This window comes from Mustela lutreola, chromosome 9 (genome assembly GCF_030435805.1).
Source record: "Mustela lutreola isolate mMusLut2 chromosome 9, mMusLut2.pri, whole genome shotgun sequence".
In the NCBI taxonomy this organism is placed as follows: domain Eukaryota; kingdom Metazoa; phylum Chordata; class Mammalia; order Carnivora; family Mustelidae; genus Mustela; species Mustela lutreola.
Genome location: NC_081298.1, coordinates 30,891,136 through 30,909,021, shown reverse-complemented (window position 1 = coordinate 30,909,021; position 17,886 = coordinate 30,891,136). Strand labels below are relative to the sequence as shown.

At 42.0% G+C, this 17,886-nt stretch overlaps 1 protein-coding gene across 7 annotated transcripts in view; it reads left to right on the top strand.

Moving 5' to 3' along the window:
- SLC23A2 (solute carrier family 23 member 2) overlaps positions 1-17,886 on the top strand; it is a 130,898-nt gene that overhangs the window by 22,786 nt on the left and 90,226 nt on the right. For 3 of the 7 annotated variants that reach the window (XM_059133874.1, XM_059133875.1, XM_059133873.1), the window contains one exon: positions 4,108-4,231. The exons of 2 other annotated variants lie outside the window; for them this stretch is intronic. The gene's annotated coding sequence lies outside the window, so the exon portion shown is untranslated. Of the gene's footprint in view, positions 1-4,107; positions 4,232-5,066; positions 5,177-17,886 lie in introns of all 7 variants that reach the window. 2 more of the 7 variants (XM_059133876.1, XM_059133878.1) reach the window with 2 other exon arrangements.

The window sequence follows — 17,886 nt, the reverse complement described above, 5'->3', positions numbered from 1 at the left end:
TCTTTGAAGACTTTATGTTTTGTTTTGTTTTTAAAGGATTTTATTAATTTATTTGACAGAGAAAGACATCGAGAGAGGGAACACAGCAGGGAGAGTGGGAGAGGGAGATGGAGAAGCAGGCTGCTCGCCAAACAGGGAGCCCGATGCGGGGCTCAATCCCAGGACCCTGGGATCCTGACTGGAGCCGAAGGCAGATGCTTAACCGACTGAGCCACCCAGGTGCCCCAATTTTATGTCCTTTTGAGGCCAAAAGTTTTTAACAGATGAATGCTGCCTCCTGTGGAAATGTTTAAGAAAAGGAGCAGAAAAGCAGAACATAAATACATATTGTAACCAACTAGAGCCTGCAGGAAACTTTATATCCTCTGAATCAACTTTTAAGGTTTATAAGGAGTTAAGAAGGACTGCCTGTGTAATCTGGAGCATTACTGTCCAGGTTTATTACTGTTCTTCCCAGGTGAAAGCAAGAAGATACTGTCCTTATGAACTGGAACACTAAAAGTGCACTATATAGAACAATTACAGGGAAGGAGGATTTGCTTTTAGTGGGAAAGGACATCAGTGTGTGGGGGTTGAGAACAACAGGGTGCCCAGGGATAATGTTACTTACTGCTCTGAGGTCCTGGACTAGCCTCCATCCTGGGCTAGCCTCCATCCTGGGCCAGGTGTCTTCTCACAGGTAAAGTAGGGGCTCCCAGGGCCTAATACAGGGGATGATAAGGCCCTGAGTCTGTGGTCTCCTACTCCGGGCTTGATGCCTTAAAGGGCTTCTTTATTTATAGGGCATTTGTTCTGGGGAGAGGTGGCGAGGGATCTGTTTGAATCTTGGTGGGAGGCGTGCTGTGAATCCTGCCAGTATCAGTTGAGGAATCTGCCTATAAAGAGGGTGGCAGCTGACCCGATGGGGACAAATGCGCCGTGTCCCCAGACTCCCCTATCGTGCCATCAGAGATGGAGCAAACAGAAGAGGCTGAAGGCTCATTTAATCCACCTGGTTGGCAATTTTGATTCTAAACTTATTTCCTTCTTTCGGGAGAAATTCTGGCATAATACTTTTCCTAAGAAATCTTGTCCCAGTGAATGAATGGGATGGAGAAACTAAGGAGAAAAGGGTGGGAATCTCCAAGGGTCTAACCGAAAAGGAATAGGTGCAGAGACAGGAACCTGTGAGGTTTATGAGAGAAGCCCCTTTCTCCACCCCAATTATTTGGGCTGTTTTCATGCTCTGTTGCCTGTAGGACCTACTTTCCAGGAGTGGCATAGCGCACAGAGAATATAGCTGTGGAGATTTCATTCTCAGTCTGAAGAGTGGTTTCTTCAGGCCAGTTAAGAGTGGGGACTGGGAAGAGCCCCTGTAGGTCCTTGGAGCCCCATTGCTGGGAATTAGGAGGACGTTGGAAAGGCTGGCAAGAGGGCTGAAGGCTTCTGGAATGTTTAGGTTTGTAACAGACTTTTTTCCCATTGCCCTGGCCCTTTGCACCTATAGCAGAAACCAAGGGGTTTTGGTCTGTTTAGGGGCTGTCATTGGCCAGAGTTGAAAATTGAGAGTTTAGTGGTCTTTCTTTTAGGTGGCCCTTGTGGGTGTGAGTGAGCTGGTTTGCCAAGCTAGCTAAATGTGGAGTAGATGCAGTTTCCCATTCCATGCTGCTCCTTCAACTAAAAAATCCTGGTTCAACCTGTTAGTAAATGAGAGCTAAATGCTACCCAGGTGTATTCTCTAAAGGAAGACTAGAATCTTCCCCAGAGACACTTTGGAGTTGGTTATAGTAGTTACGATGAGGTCATCAGGCTGTTGTGTGCAAATCTGAATTTTGTTCCAGTCAACAGGCTTAGGAAAAGCTACTGTAATTGTCTGATGGAGATTTCCGGTGAGCGTTCTAGGATCTTGCCAAAGTTAGGGGTTTGTTTCTCTAAATGTTTTAGGATGTTCTCATGGGGCTAATTTCATCCAGTGTTTGGCGTGATCCTCCCCGAGCGCATGGCCTGGCTGATACAAATCTTAGAAACCAGGGTGGTAAGTTGGAATAAGTGTGTTAAATTCTTTAGCAAATGTGAATTCTGAGTCACTTTAGGAAACTCTTCAACTCTGGTGCACAGTCTGGCATTGGTCCAGGGAACACAAGAGATTTGGGTTTTCAGATCCTCAGAAGACTTAACTTTATTTTTTTAATTTTTTTTTTTTAAAGATTTTATTTATTTATTTGACAGAGAGAAATCACAAGTAGATGGAGAGGCAGGCAGAGAGAGAGAGGGAAGCGGGCTCTCTGCTCAGCAGAGACTCGATCCCAGGACTCTGAGATCATGACCCAAGCCGAAGGCAGCGGCTTAACCCACTGAGCCACCCAGGCGCCCAGAAGACTTAACTTTAAAGGGGCAGTTTTTATTATGTTCAGGAAAGGAGGGAGTGGGAGAGTTTCAGAGGAAAAGGGAAGTTCAGGAGTGAACGCAAGACAGCTGCTGCACATCCTGAGACATAGAAGACAGGAAGGAAAAAGGCCTCAGAAGCCCTCTTCTCTCTTTGTTTGCCTCCGTTATTCTAGAAATTGTATTTTGTAGACAAGCAATTTTAGATTCCTGATAATATTCCCTGTTCCCAAGAAGTTGGGTAAAAGGCTAGCACAGTTTCAGTCGGAGTAGCCTGGTTCATAACAGGAGCCCAAATGAGCATTCTTATAAAGAACAAAGCCTTAAAACAGATGCCAAATAATTCTTAGAGAGCTTAAAACACAGAATGGAGCTCAAAATCCAGGAGAAAAATTATGTTCAAGTTCTAGGGTTGGCGAGAAAGCAGTGAGCTCAGGTAGCTCTGTGGATATGGGTACCTTTTTGTTCATCAGCCTTGGAGTTGTTGGCAGTCTTCTGGATCCCACTTCTAATCACCAAATAATGTTAACCTTCAAAATTTTTTTTACCAGCAAAAATGAGTTATTTGGGACATTATGGACAAACCATAGGCAGGTACAGCAGAGAGGATGATTATTTTATGGAGAAGGAAGAAGTTGGGAGTTTGTAGCAGAGCCCGTTGGAGGAAGACACTAGTTCAGGGTAATGGTGGCTTGTCATGGGCTGAGTTGGCCAGGGTTGCAGATTTCTTGTAGGGGCTGCAGTGCACTGTCTTGCTGTTTTGAGCCCTATCATTGATAATTCTTTCCTGTTGAGATTCTTCTGTTGGGGTCTGTGATGGACAGTTCTTCCTGTGCTTAACTGAGTTTTACTGGCTCCCCCTTATAGCGTCCCCTGCTTTCTTCCCACTGCATATTAATGATGTGTCCCTTTATTAAGTTTTTTAAAGATTATATTTATTTATTTGACAGAAAGAGATCACAAGTAGGCAGAGAGGCAGGTGGGGGTGGGGGAAGGCAGGCTCCCCGCTGAGCAGAGAGCCCGATGTGGGTTTCGATCCCAGGACCCTGAGATCATGACCAAGCTGAAGGCAGAGGCTTAACCCATGGAGCCACCCAGGTGCCCCATCCCTTTATTAATTTTAACAGGTCCCTGGGGCTCCTGGGTGGCTTCATCGGTTGAGCATCTGACTCTTGGTTTCGGCTCAGGTCATGATCATCTCAGGGTTATGGGATTGAGCCCTGCGTGTGTTTCTGTGCTTGGTGGAATCTGCTTGTCCCTCTCCCTTTCCCACTGCTCCTCCCCTCCTCTTTGAGCTTGTTCTCTCAAAGAAAGAAAATCTTAAAGATTTTTAAGAGGTACTTAGTATGATGAGCACTAGAGAACACTAGAGAAGTATGTAAAAAGATTTTTTTTTTTTTGGTGAAAAATTGAGGTGTTATGCTAAGGAATATAGAGTTTCAAAGATTATCAAGGAAGAAACCCCAACTAAGTACAAGATTGCTTTTCCCATGTATTCTAAAATACCATCTTCCAAAATATTCAGTGCAGATGAAGAGCCGATGTTGAAGGGCAAGAAGGTGCGTTGTGTGATCCTGCCCAGGGGCTGGCTGGGGCCTCCTAGATGCTCCTTAAGAATGAATGTGTCATAGAACAGGTTCTAGGATTAGCCACAATGAGTGAGAAGTAGACTCCATTCATGCGGAGTGCCTCCTGGTAGGTTCATTATTGCTCTGTTTTTATTTACCATCTGTTTTTCTCTAGCTAGGACTTGACTCTGCTAACCGGGATCCCCCTGTGGTTTCGAGCTTGGACCTCAGCACGAGGAAATGTAGCTCAGCGGCTTGTAACGGAAAGCATATGGACAGGTCTGCGGCGCGGCATTTAGGTGCGTCTGAAACCCAGTCTTTCTCGTTCTGCATTTCACGATGCGGTTGTGCTAACAGCCCTTTAGTGTTAGAATTCATCTGTGCTTGACCTTGTCTTTGCACATGTCCCCAACAGTCTAAATGCAATCCAGGGAATAATTAATAGTTCTATTAATGCTAATGATAAGGTAATAGACTGCTTTAGGCCAGATTCCTTGTAAGCAGATTAAAGTAGAAAACAGGCAAAGTGTTGCTACTAACGGGTAGTGATAAGGTAGGAAGTAAATATTCTCATTTTCCTTTATATGCTTTTGACTTTTTTATCATTAAAATTTGAGTACTTATCACCAGTTGAGGCTCCTTGTCTGGGTCCCAGGTCTGAACCCTGGAGGTAGACTGAAGCCCTCTTCTTTTTCTAGCATTCCACAATTTAAGTGGTGATATTTATTACATTACTCCCCCCCCCCCCCCATCCCAAAGCTTGATAGGCATTTTGGCTATTTTAAATGTTTCGCTAATACAAACAATACTGCAATGAAATTTCTTGTACATATTTTAGGGAGAATACCCGTAAGTTTCTAGCAGTAGAATTGTCGGGTACAGTGCTTAAGATTTTTTAGTATTTTAAATTTTGACAAATTGTCCTATAGGGAAGCTGCAAGAATTAAGTCTTATTAATAATTGTTCTCTCAAACAGGTTGTCTTGTCAAAACTAACTTATTCAGTATGGTAGGTATAGAATGTTATGTTGGTGGTACTTTTATTTATTTACTTCTAACAAACTAAAATTCACAATTATAAGTGCTTTCACAAATGCTAAAAAGGGGATCATTAAAATATTTCATTTTCTAATAGAAAGTCTGTACTTTCTATTTAAAAAAAAACAAGAAACAAAAAACAAACATGGTAATTCCAAGAATTTAGGAGGAAGATCTTTGATGATCCTACCACCTAATGACACCACGGTGAGCATTTGTGGATTTGACTTTTTTTCTGTGTGCAGTTTTTTTTTCTCCTTAAGCCAGTATCAAATTATATGTAATCCATTCTTAAAATTTTTTTATTGTTTATTAAATGTTTATTAAATGTTTATTAACCACAAGAGAGGTGAGGGGAAGACTGTTCTGCCGGGGGAGTATCTGCAAAGTATGTGGTCTCTCAGCTCTCAGAGTTTCAGTTACAGTCTTTATATTTCAGTTCACACCTCTCTTTCTCTGCTCTGTGCACAGAACTTCTCTCTCAGATCTCTGGTCTTCGATGGGTGCTTGCTGGGTGTACATACCACCCCCAGCTCAAATTCAGCATGTCTAGACTTTGTTCATTACTTGCCTTGTCAAGCCCGTTTCCTTATTTAAAGGAGACACTCTAGTTCTTTCTTTCGAGGTCCTCTTTGACACTAGATCTTTTATTTTTTCTTGTTCAGCTCATTCCCTCTATCCCTTTTTTTCACTGTCCCATTCACCGTCCCAATGGCCGGAATCCTTGTACTTGGATTAACACAGCAGCTTCTTGAGGAAAATCTTGAGATTTTTCAGCAGTGGACTCTTTCTGTTCTCACCTGCCCAGAAGCTCATGTTTCATAAAGCTGTGTTGCATTTACTCGAACTCCTTTGACCCTGCAGGGGTATGTATGCTGTATGCTGTGGCTCAGTTGTTCTCGTGGCCTAGAGGCTGCCAGACTTTGGCCTACCTTGGTCTTCGTGGCAGCCCACCGCTCAGGAGACTCCATCCTCCGAAGTTGACCCCCCACCCCCCAAGCCCCACGTCCCCAAATTCATTTCTGACCATTTCTGGCCCTTTTGGGTTCCTTTCTCCGAGTGCTCATGCCCAGTTTGATAATGATCACATCTCTATAATTCACTCACTGTTCCAGTCACTGAGATGGCACACGTAATCCATTTCCATCAGTGCGGAGACTCGTGGCAGTTTAGGAAACTAGCCAAACGGTTGGTTTATTCCTCCCCCCGCCTCCTCCCCACCCCATACAGATGCTAAATATTAAGTTTACAAAGCTGAGAAGTGAGAAGCCTGCCAGTTAGTGTGTTACCCGGAGCACATAGGTGATAGATAGTTCGCTGTCCGGGCAGTCATTGCTGAGAGTACCAGCTCTGCCTGGTGCTGGCAGCCTGCTGACCAGGTGCCTGTGTCTGATCTCGGGCACATTTTAGAAGCTGATCCATAGGTGTGGACGGACTTGGATAGAAACTGGATTAAAGACTTGGAGCTGCGAGGAAGTGTGTTTTACTGGTGGCTGATTTCGAGAGGCTGCATCTGGTAGTTCTGGAGTCTTTGGTTTATAGACTGTGTGCTGTTGACGTCAGTGTCCCAATTTCTCATAACTAAACATGTTATATAAAATGCTCATTGTTGATAGTTTGATCGGTTGCAGCAAGAGAATTAAATATTTACTGGAAAAAATGGGTACTTTCAAAAGCCTCTGTAAACACTGGTGAAGACCAGGGAGCTTGCATAAGAAGGGGAGGATGATGGCTACTATGGAACAGTTATTGTGAAGGGACTCCAAGCACATTAGGTGAGCGCTGGCCTTTTCGGTGGGATGGGTTATAAAATCAGTGTGTTAGTGTTGGATTAAGACCAGCTGTTGATAAATTGCCTAAGTCCTTGGCTGACTTTGGTATGGAAAAATCTCATCAATAAATATGTCCCAGTCCTTCTAATGACTATTATTATTATTATTTTTTTTAACAAAAATGCAGGTATTATTCTGTTTTAGCTTTGCCATATGAAACCAGAACTTGCAGTTCAGTAGTTACAACGCCCCTCTGGCTCTGAGACTTGGATGGATGCTGTTAGTTTTATTTAGGTTTTGTGCTGGTCTTGAGCTTCCGGCGCAGAGCCCCTGGATCCCCTTAGGACCTTCAGCTCGTGCTCGCTGTCAGCCCATGGATTTCTGCTTTGGATTTTTCCACATCTGGCTCCCTCCCATCTTCCAGGAAAGGGAAATTAGGTTATGGCAGCTGCTCCCCTCCATCAGGGAAAGCAGATACGAGGAAAAGAGAGAAGTTAGGCAGAGTATACAACCATGGTAATCATGGCCACAGTCCACCGAAAGAGTCTGTTCTGCTTAGATTGTTACCCACACACTGACACATAACACAGGCCAGGCCGTGTCTCCTTCCCCAATCAGAACAGGCCCTGTATTACTGGGCTACACCACCAGCTCTGCAGTCTGCACCCCGGTGCCCTCATTTCTTTGAAATAAAGAATTTGATGACCCAGGAAAATCTGAAGAAGTACACTACTGTTTTTAGATAAAATCAGCCTTTAGGGATGCCCGGGTGGCTCAGTTGATTGAGCAGCTGCCTTCAGCTCAGGTCATGATCTCAGGACCCTGAGATTGATTGGGTCCCTGCTCAGCAGAGAGTCTGCTTCTCCTCCCTCTGCCTGCTCCCTGCCCAACTACCCCCGCCTTATGCGCTCTCTCTCTCTCTCTCTCTCTCTCGCTCACTCTCTTTCTCTCAAAACAAAACAAAACAAAACAACTCACTCAAAGCCTTTAGAAGTAGTTAGAATTTAGGGCTATGAGGAAATAGAGGAAAATCAGGAATCCCTGAGCACAGTACGTTTGCAGAACATTGAGAATGCCTCCCTTTTGACCACACTTTGGTCTCTTTACTCAGCTTCTGTCAGCAAGTCTTTGGAAGTGAGAGGCTGAGCATCTTGTTACAGGGATTGGAGTGCTATACTTTCTCCTTCTGGTTTGTCTTGCCTGTGTATTTACTTTATATTGTCCATAGGCAATGACTTCAGATTTAAAAATTAAAATAGGGGCACCTGGCTGGCTCAGTCTGTAGAGCCTGTGATTCGTGATCTTGGGGTTGTGAGTTCCAGTCCCACATTGGATATGGAGATGACTTTAAAGAAATGTTTAAAATGATACATATACTGTAGAAAAATAGGAGCAAAAAGTCATAATCCTGTCATCTGGAGTTAATCAGAAAATCACAAAACACTTGGGCACATCCCCTTCATTTTGTGTGTGTGTATGTACACACTGTAATGGGGATATCACGTATATTTTGTAACCTTCCTTTTCCTCCACTCAGGGATACACTCAGCACATTTCCTTAAATGTCAGTGAGTACTTCTGTTACCAGTTTTTAAATCCCCACAGTGTTCTGAGAATGTATCTACAGATTTTTTTTTTTTTTTTTTTTTTAAGAGACTACGTGAGAGCAGGGGGAGAGGGGTGGAGTGTAGCAGAGAATTTTTTAAAAAAGATTTTATTTACTTACTTGAGAGAGAGAGCGTGTAAGGAGAGCATGAGTGGAGAGGAGGGGCAGAGGGAGAAACAGATTACCTGCTGAGCAAGGGAGCTGGGTGAGGGGCTCAATCCCAGGATCCTGGGATCATGACCTGAGCCGAAGGCAGATTTTTAACTGACTGAGCCACCCAGGTGCCCTGGGAGAGACAATCTTAAGCAGGCTCCATGCCTAATGTGGAGCCTGATAGGGGCTCCATCTCATGGCCTGAGATCGTGACCTGAGCTGAACTCAAGAATCAGATGCTTAACTGACTGAGCCACCCAGATGCCCCAGAATGTATCCACAATTTAACCAACCAGTTTAGGCATTAATATTTTCCCCTTCAGGTTTGGATTATTCTACACATTATTTTAGTGAATGTTCTCATAATTAAAAACTGAGCCTATTTTAATTATTTTGTTAAATTCACTAAGAGTAGAATTGTTGGGTCAGAGACTTTATGTATTTTTAGAGCTTTTGATGTTGTTAAATGGCCACCTAGAAATGTTAAACCAATTATTATTCCCACTAGCAGCTTATCTAAGTGCCTGTCTACTAAAGGAACATTAATTATTCAGTAATCTTAAGATTTGTTGAATGAGTAATAAGTGATGCATTTTATTTGTGCTCTTTTAGACTTTTCATGTTTTTAAAAAATGTTGTCTTTTTTCTTTTTTTTAAGATTTTATTTATTTGACAGAGAGGGACAGTGAGAGAAGGAACATAAGCAGGAGGAGGTGGGAGAGGGAGAGCAGGTTTTCAGTTGAGCAGGGAACCGATGTGGGGTTCGATCCTAGGACCCTAGGATCATGACATGAGCCAAAAGCAGACACTTAATGACTGAGCCACCCAGGTGCCCCTAGACTTTTCGCCTTTTTTTTTTTTTTTTAAGATTTTATTTATTTGAGAGAGAGAGAGAGAGAATGAATGAGAGGGGAGAAGGTCAGAGGGAGAAGCAGACTCCCCATGGAGCTGGGAGCCCAATATGGGACTTGATCCACAGACTCCAGGATCATAAACTGAGCCGAAGGCAGTTGCTTAACCAGCTGAGCTACCCAGGCGGCCCCTGACTTTTCACATTTTTTTATAAGAAAGTTTATGCATGACTAGACTCCCATCAGCAATACAGTGAGAACCACATTAAATTAGGAAGTAAAACCTCTCTGCCTACTTGTGATCTCTGTCTGTCAAATAAATAATAAAAAAAATCTTAAAAAAAAAGAAGGTAAAGGGAATTTTGACAGTATTAGGAATTCTTACAGCCACACAGACTTCTCCCAAGCAGACTGCTTTTTAAACATGTGTGGTAAAGTGTTCTGAAGTCAGTTTACCTGAGAACTGTCTTCCTGACCTGGTGGCTCTCTGGATAATTTTTAGGTATATACCCTCCGTTCTCTGAAATCGTATTTTACTGTTAGCCCAAACTTAGGAACCATGTAGGTTCAGAAGAACTTGGGTTCCTCATTGTGGGACCTCAGGAAGAACATATGTTTGAACAATGAGGGATACTTGGTATGAATTGTGGTTGTTGCTTTAGAGGGAACAGCAAAGGGAAGTATGCGATTTGATTTGGATTTTAAGGGGTCCGGGAAGGATTTTCTGAGGAATTGGTAATTTAAGTAAAGATCTGAAGTGTAAATGGGGAATTCTCTGGATGTTACATCCTTCTAGGATTCAATAATGCCTGCCATTTTGAAGGCCACCCGAGTCTGTGACCTGACCCTCCGCTTACCTTTTTGCTTTCATCTACCAACTTCTTGACCATTCCTACTAATGAGAACATTGGTGCCTGTTTTGCTCCCTTTCCTCCTACTGTTTCTTCTAACATCGTTTTTGAGTTCTTGGCTCCTCAGGCCTGTGAACCTCACCCTCCCTTCACGGGATCCTTTCTGGCAGTTTTACTTCGAGTTACTTCAGCTCTCCTGAACCTTGCCCTCTCCCATATGACACTTGTGGAGTCTCTGCACACATCCTGTCCTTCATTAGGTCTCATTTGTTCTCTCCTGGTTCTTGTTCTCCTCAGGTACTTTGGCATTCTCTGGCTTCTTCTTCCCTTCTTCACTCTTTGTACCTGCTGTGGGTCCACAGGGAGTCATGTGACTATCCTCTTACTGACATCTTGGTTTCCTCAGTGAACTGTCTGGGTGACTTACCAGCCTTCTTCAGTGGCACAGTCCCGTTTTTTTTAGTTTTTCCATGTTTCTTCTCCCGTTACACTCTGCTGGAGAGAAACCAGGTATCAGAGTGACTTTCTCCTTCACCTATTTACAAGTTCTGGGCTCAGCTAGACCCTTGACTTTTTTTTTTCTTTTTCCTTATGGGAGTCCTTTCACTCCTCTTTCCTCCAGTGTCCTCCTCCATCTCTCCTCTCCACCATGACTTCCACTTCTTAGTTCATTAAGAAAACAAGTCATCTGATAGATGCTCCCTCCACTTCCTGCCCTCCTCCCTCAACTAGCATTGAGAGACCGTGGCTATCTGTATACATCTCTGCCCACTTTGTTCCACAGAGGGTATGAGGCAACCCCACAGATGGTCTGTGTGGAACGGTTTTCATACATCCTGGAAGTTTTCCTGCCAGGGCCACAGGAGAACCACTTGCTGCTCCCAGTGGCATCGTTAGGACTTCTGATCCCTGGTTTACAGAGAAATGTTTGTGTTTTCACAGAAGGCAGAGTCTTAGAAGTGGCCCACCCTCAGGCCTCTTGAGTCAACAGAGCCCATCCGGGGCATAGTCAGTGCTGCACATGCCATCGCCTCTTCAGCAGCCTTGCCTTATCTTAGATGAAAATACTTTAGATGGACGTTTTCTCCCCTGAGTGGGAGGTAGGGTTGGAGGTGACGAGGACATGAAATTTATTTATAATTAAAGAAAAATGGATAGTGGGTCTACATAGAACAAAGTCTGAGAGCTTCCAAGGACAGACAAGGCAATTAGGTCTCCTTCCTGTCTGACTGCAGCTCTGTTCTCTGCAGGCAACAACTTGTACCAGGTTTTATGTGTCTGATTTGTGTATCTTTTGGTAAGAGTTTATTTGTGAAATTTGTAAAATTGTGAAATTTCAGATACAAAGAAAACGAAAGGATGAACACTCATACCAGATACTCAGGTTTAATAAATCTAAACATGCTCTTGTCTTTGCTTTAGGTCTTTCTTTTATTCTTATTAATTTTCATTTATTTTATTCATTTATTTGAAAGAGAATGAGAGAGAGAGACTATGAGATCGGGGAGGGTCAGAGGGAAAACAGACTCCCTCCTGAGCAGGGAGCCCGATGCAGGACTTGATCCTGGGACTCCAGGATCACGACCAGAGCCAAAGGCAGCTGCTTAATCAGCTGAGCCCCCCAGGCACCTCTGCTTTAGGTCTTTCTTTTAAAAAAATAAAACATTTTAGATATTCTCTTTGTATTCTTTGCTAGTGTTCTCTTCTTCTCTCCCATATTTTTACCGTTGTTTGTTTTTGTTTTCATTTTTAAATAGGAAGGAGAGGGCGGGGAGGGGCAGAGGGAGAGAATCTTAAGCAGGCTCCACAACCAGCGCAGAGCCTGACATGCCATCATAGGACCCCGAGATCATGACCTGAGCCGACATCAAGGGTCGGAAGTTTAAGTGACTGAGCCACCCCTTGTATTTTGACTTGTGTATTACATGTTTATATACCAATAAAGCCACATTCAGTCCCACATTCAGTATTGACTGCATGATTTAAAACCTTAAGTAATAGATCTCATGTGGTCTGTATTCTGCAGCCTGCTCGCTCATTCAGGAATGTTCTCGAGGCATGTTGACCCAAGCGGCTAGATAGAGTTCATTTTAAGTGCTCTTTTTGAATTCTGTTTGAGCCTCAGAACTTACATATTCTATTGATGTGTTGGTTGTGTACTATTAAAAGCAGGGTCAAGATGCTGAGGCACGGCATTGCTGAATCCTAGTGCAAACACATTTACAACCTACTAGATGCCACCAAATTGTTTCGCTGAGAGTTTGAACCAATTTACATCTCTGGCAACAGAGTGGGGAAGTTCCTGTTTATCCACAGTCTTGCCAGCAGTTGGTATTATTAAGCTTCTTTCTACCGGCCTTATCTGGTCAGTGTGGAATGACCTCATTAATAGGATTATGCCACAGTTGGTTTATCCATTTACTGGCTAAAGGTGAACAAGTCCAGGTTTTGGCTAATATAAATAAAGCCACCAAACACACTTATGTGCAGGTGTTTCATTGAATGTAAGTTTTCATTTCTCTGGGTAGATAGCTAGGAGTGCTGTTGCTGGGTCATAGGGTAAATGTATCTTTTAACTTTGTAAGAAATGGCCAAAATGTTTTTCCAAAATGTTCATGCCATTTTTACATCCTGACCCAGGAGTGTATGATTGTCCAGTCACTCTGTGTTCTTATCAGCATGTGGTGTATCACCTTAGTTTTAATTTTTGTTTTAGCCATTCTAGCAAGTAGGTCATATACTTTTTTAACACAAAGAATTAAATTTTTAAAATTGGATATTTTAAGGACTTGAAGTAATAGATTTTTGCTATTTTTAAAAATATTTTATTTATTTATTTGACAAAGCATAAGTAGGCAGAGAGGCAGGCAAAGAGAGAGGGGGAAGCAGATTCCTGCTGAGTAGAGAGCCTGACGCAGGGCCTGATTCCAGGACCTTAGGTGAAGGCAGATTCTTAACCCACTGAGCCAGCCAGGCGCCCTTGAATTTTGCTAATTTTTTTTTCCTCCTTTAATTCAAAATCAGAGCATTTTGTTAGATGTGTGAGAATTACCAAAGAGTGATAACGGAGGCGGTACAATATAGTGCAGCATTCGAAGGCTGCTGCTAGAAAATTGGGTAAAGGTGTTTTTCTTGCTGCTGTCAGCAAAGTTCTTTAAGTTATGGTCTCTTTGATTTACTGATTGGACTTCTTTTTTTTTTTTATTGCTTTTCCTGGAAAATATGTATTAAAACTTTACAGTGAAGCGTATGCAGTCCCCATTTTAATGACATCATACACCTACTTATGATCTGCCCCCCCAACCCCTGCCAGGCCTCAAATAAGATTTAATTTGAGAATGCTTGTTGCATTATGAAAAACAGAAGTGCTGAAACTACAGAAGTAGGCCAACACCATTATTTTACAGAGCAAGATGTTTGAGGCCCACTGGCCTCAAACATAACTCCCGTGCCCACACCCCTGTGTGCGTGTACCGGGCTTCTGGGTTCCGGGGACGTGTTCTTGTGCAGACCCTGGAGCTCTGCTGCATGTTGCTGACCAGGCCATGCTGTAGCCTGTACCTGGGGTTGGGAGGCAATAGTCTTCCCAATGGATTTGCTTTGAGAGTTGGAGAAATTTGATTTTACTCTCAGTGATGGAGTTCTGGCACACACTGTCAGCACACATTCCGAACTGTGCTTTGAGACCGTGAACCAGTGGCTGGCCTTTAAATGTCAGAGAAGCAAATTTAAGGTGAACAGTGAATTTGCTTCTCTCACCCAGATGTTTACCCTTTACCACGATGCCCCCCTTTGAAGGAAAATAACACTCATCATCATTCATCTGGGTTTTAAATACATACTGATCCATTTCCCTTTGAGAATTTAGTTACTAGGCTTATTCCAAAATGTGTTGTCTTGCCAGATTGTGTCTCTGCATGTTTTGTTTTGTTTGTTTTTATTTAAGAGTATAGTTCAGGCAGTTCTAATATAACCAAATGTGAAATAGAAGCTCTTTTCTCTTATGTAATTTGGCACCTTTATTTCTTACTGGTTCACCATTGTTAGCATACTGATGGATTAATACGCCTCAAGATGGTTCTTGCAGCCAGCCAGGGGTGGGGGTGGGGTGGTGGGGTGGTGGTGGATAGGACTTACTTCCACTCCTATCCCATGCGCCAGAACTTAGTTACGTGGCCATGTCTAGCTGCTGAGGAGGCTGGGAAATGTTTCCTGAATTTTGTTGATTCTGTGCCCAGCCTAAAATCAGGGTTTTCATTTTTAAGTTATTTGTTTATTTTAATTTTATATATATATTTTTAAAGATTTTGTTTGTGAGAGAGAGAGAGTGCCAGAGAGAGCATGTACAAGCAGGAGGAGTAGCGGGCAGAGAGAGAAGCAAGCTCCCCACTGAGCAGGGAGCCCGATGTGGGACTTGATCCCAAGGACCCTGGGATCATGAGCTGAGCCACCCACACATCCCAGTCAAGGGTTTTTATAACAATTAATTGATGAGAAAACTCTTGGAGACACCTGCTGGCATCTGACACTTTTGATGAAATATAGAAGTTGCCACACAAAACAATACATATTTGGAAATAAGTTGTATATGAAATGTGTCTTAATTCTGTTTACTGTTCTGTGTATTTGAAATTATCCAAAATAGTTTTTTGAAACAGTTGTATTTTCCAGTACTTTACGGAGAGCTAGTTAAATTTTGTAACACTAGGGGGTGCTGTTAGACAATGCATTTGCTGTTTATGTTTCTAGAGCCAATTTTTTTTTTTTAAACCCCCAGGTTGGCTCATTACAGAATCAGAGCAGGTTTTGTCCAGCTGATAATTCTAAACCTTCTTTGTTGTTTTACTCAGTTTTTCAACATTTTTCTGCATTGAAATGTCAGTATATAACATTTATTTGGAAAGACAGAAGTAAGCACAACCTATATGGAAGGGTATTTTTCAAAACAATTTAGATTTTGTCGTTTAAAGGAAACATGAACTAGAGATTGCATTAATCAAATTACATATTTTCAAATGCATAATTATTTCTGAAATGTTAAGCAGGTTTTTTTTAGTATTTGTCTTCAGCTTAGCCTTTTAGTTGTTTTGCATGATTTTTTGTTCCTAAATTTACTAACCTTATAGGTACTAAGATTTGAGCTGCTTCTAATTTGTCCCTTAATACAATGGGAGAGGCATAAAACTTAGAAAATAAGATGAACGAAAAGAAGAAATACTCAGAATCCCACTTTATAGAGATGACCACTGTAAAGTAATTGGGGTATTGCCTTACTTTCCTAGTTCACTTGTCCATGTGTGTATACAATACTTCACAAAAGGGAGGAATTAATATAGGTTAATGCTAGTGCTAAGGATGTTTTTTCTGTTTTTCATTTTGTAACTCCCTACCTTTCTGACGTATCTTATTCTAGGTTTTTATTTTATTTATTTATTTTTATTACTATTTTTTAAAGATTTTATTTATTTATTTGACACAGAGAGAGAGATCACAAGTAGGCAGAGAGGCAGGCAGAGAGAGGAGGAAGGAGGCTCCCTGCTGAGCAAAGAGCCTGATGCAGGATGATCCCAGGACCCTGAGATCATGACCTGAGCCGAAGGCAGAGGTTTTAACCTACTGAGTCACCCAAGCACCCCTTATTCTAGGTTTTTAAACTCATTTGCTGAGTCAGACCTATTACCTATAAATAATTATTTTGTCTTTGATTTTCCAATATTAGCACTTTGTTTTTCTTAAAGATTATATCTATTCATTTGAGAGAGAGGGAGATCACAAGCAGGGAGTGGGTAGGAAGAGTAGAGGGAGAAACAGACTCCCCTCTGAGCAGGGAGCCTGATGAGGGGCTCAATCCCAGGACCCCGAGATCACAACCTGAGCCAAAGGCAGGTGTTTAACCTACTGAGCCATCCAGATACCCCCACAGTATTAGTATTTCAAAACCTTTTTCTTACTGTAGTTGTTGGGACAGTTTTCTGTAATGGAGGCTATCAGACTCCTTCTGTTCCTGGCTTTAATGGACACCTTGTGGGGTTTTTCAGGGCACATATCTTGCTGGCTATGGCACGAGTTGGGGATTCTTTTTGAGGATTTTTTTTCTTCTGTGTTGAATGTGCTAAGAGCTTTTTTTGTTTGTTTTTTTTAAAATATTTTAGTTATTTTTGACAGAGATCACAAGTAGGCAGAGAGGCAGACAAAGAGAGAGGAAGGGAAGCAGGCTCCTCACTGAGCAGAGAGCCCTATGCAGAACTCAATCCCAGGACCCTAAGATCACGACCTGAGCCAAAGGCAGAGGCTTTAATTCACTGAATGTGCCCCATGAATGTGCTAAGAGTTTTATTTGAAAATTGATGCTGAATTGTATTTGGTTTTTGTTTATCTTACAATTTTTTTTTCTTCTACCCATTAATGTAAGTTGTAATACTAGCTTTTTTTCTTTGTCAGGCTTGTGATCTGGATGATGCTAGATTTCTAAAATGGCTGATAGGCTTTTTTTTTTTTTTTTTTTTTTAAGATTTTTTATTTATTTATTTGACAGGGATCACAAATAGAAAGGCAGAGAGAGAGAGAGAGGAGGAAGCAGGCTCCCCACTGAACAACAGAGAGCCCGATACGGAATTCGATCCCAGAACCCTGGGATCATGACCTGAGCCGAAGGCAGAGGCTTTAACCCACTGAGCCACCCAGGCACCCCTGATAGGCTTTTTAAATTTTCATTCTCCAGTGCTTTGAACCTGAGTAGCCTAGGAAGTTCTGTTCCTTAGTGCTTACAGGCATTTGCCTAGGAAGCTACCTGGGCCCATGTATTTTGGAGTGGAAGGTTTCTATCTGCCTTGGCCTTGGGAAGCTTGTTTAAGAAATTTCTTGGCTGTATTTATCCTCTTTTTTTTTTTTTTTTGCTTTTCTAGCCAATTTTTCTTTCTCTCATTTCTTGTCCTTTAGGGTATTTTCTTACTTATTCTTTTATGTTGTAAGAGTGTTTTTACAGTTTCAGTTTCATCTTTGACCCAACAGTAATTTGGGAGAAAGGTTGAAAATTTGGAAGTTGGTACAACTTTGTTGATTAACAATTCTTTTGATCTCTTCTGGCATTATGGTCAGGCAATGAGAAATAATAAAGGCTCCTTTTTGTGGGGGATTGAACTTTTCATTTGGCATGATGGCCAGTTTTCACAAATGCTCTTTAATCAGTAGAAGGAAGGCTCTATTTTCTGGTTGTGCACAGTTTGGTTTTGTTAGCTTTATCCATTAAATTGGTGGCATTTTCTCATCAATAAAAAATAAAGCTCACATGAAGATGGAGCCTTTGCCCCTGTCTCTCTACCCTCTTGTCCCCATCTTCTTGGAGACACTGAAGTACATTTGTGAACTGTTGGTCCTTTCTTCTGTATTGTTAGCCAGCCCGTGGACTTAATTTCATTGAAATGATGCTTGGAACATAAAAATTGACATAGTATTTCTGTTGTGAATTCTTTCCCTCTTTTCCCCTGTTTAATACTTCTGGTGTGATTTCATTGTGTCTGATATTTAAGAAATAATGAGGCAGGCAGCATTAACGTTGCTTTATTTTTGTTTCACTTTGCTTAAGGTGTATTTTCGGGCATTGGCATTTGTATTCTGACACATCTGAGAATACTTTATATTTAATTCATTTATAGGTTTAGTTTGTGTTATAGTCTGTGATCTG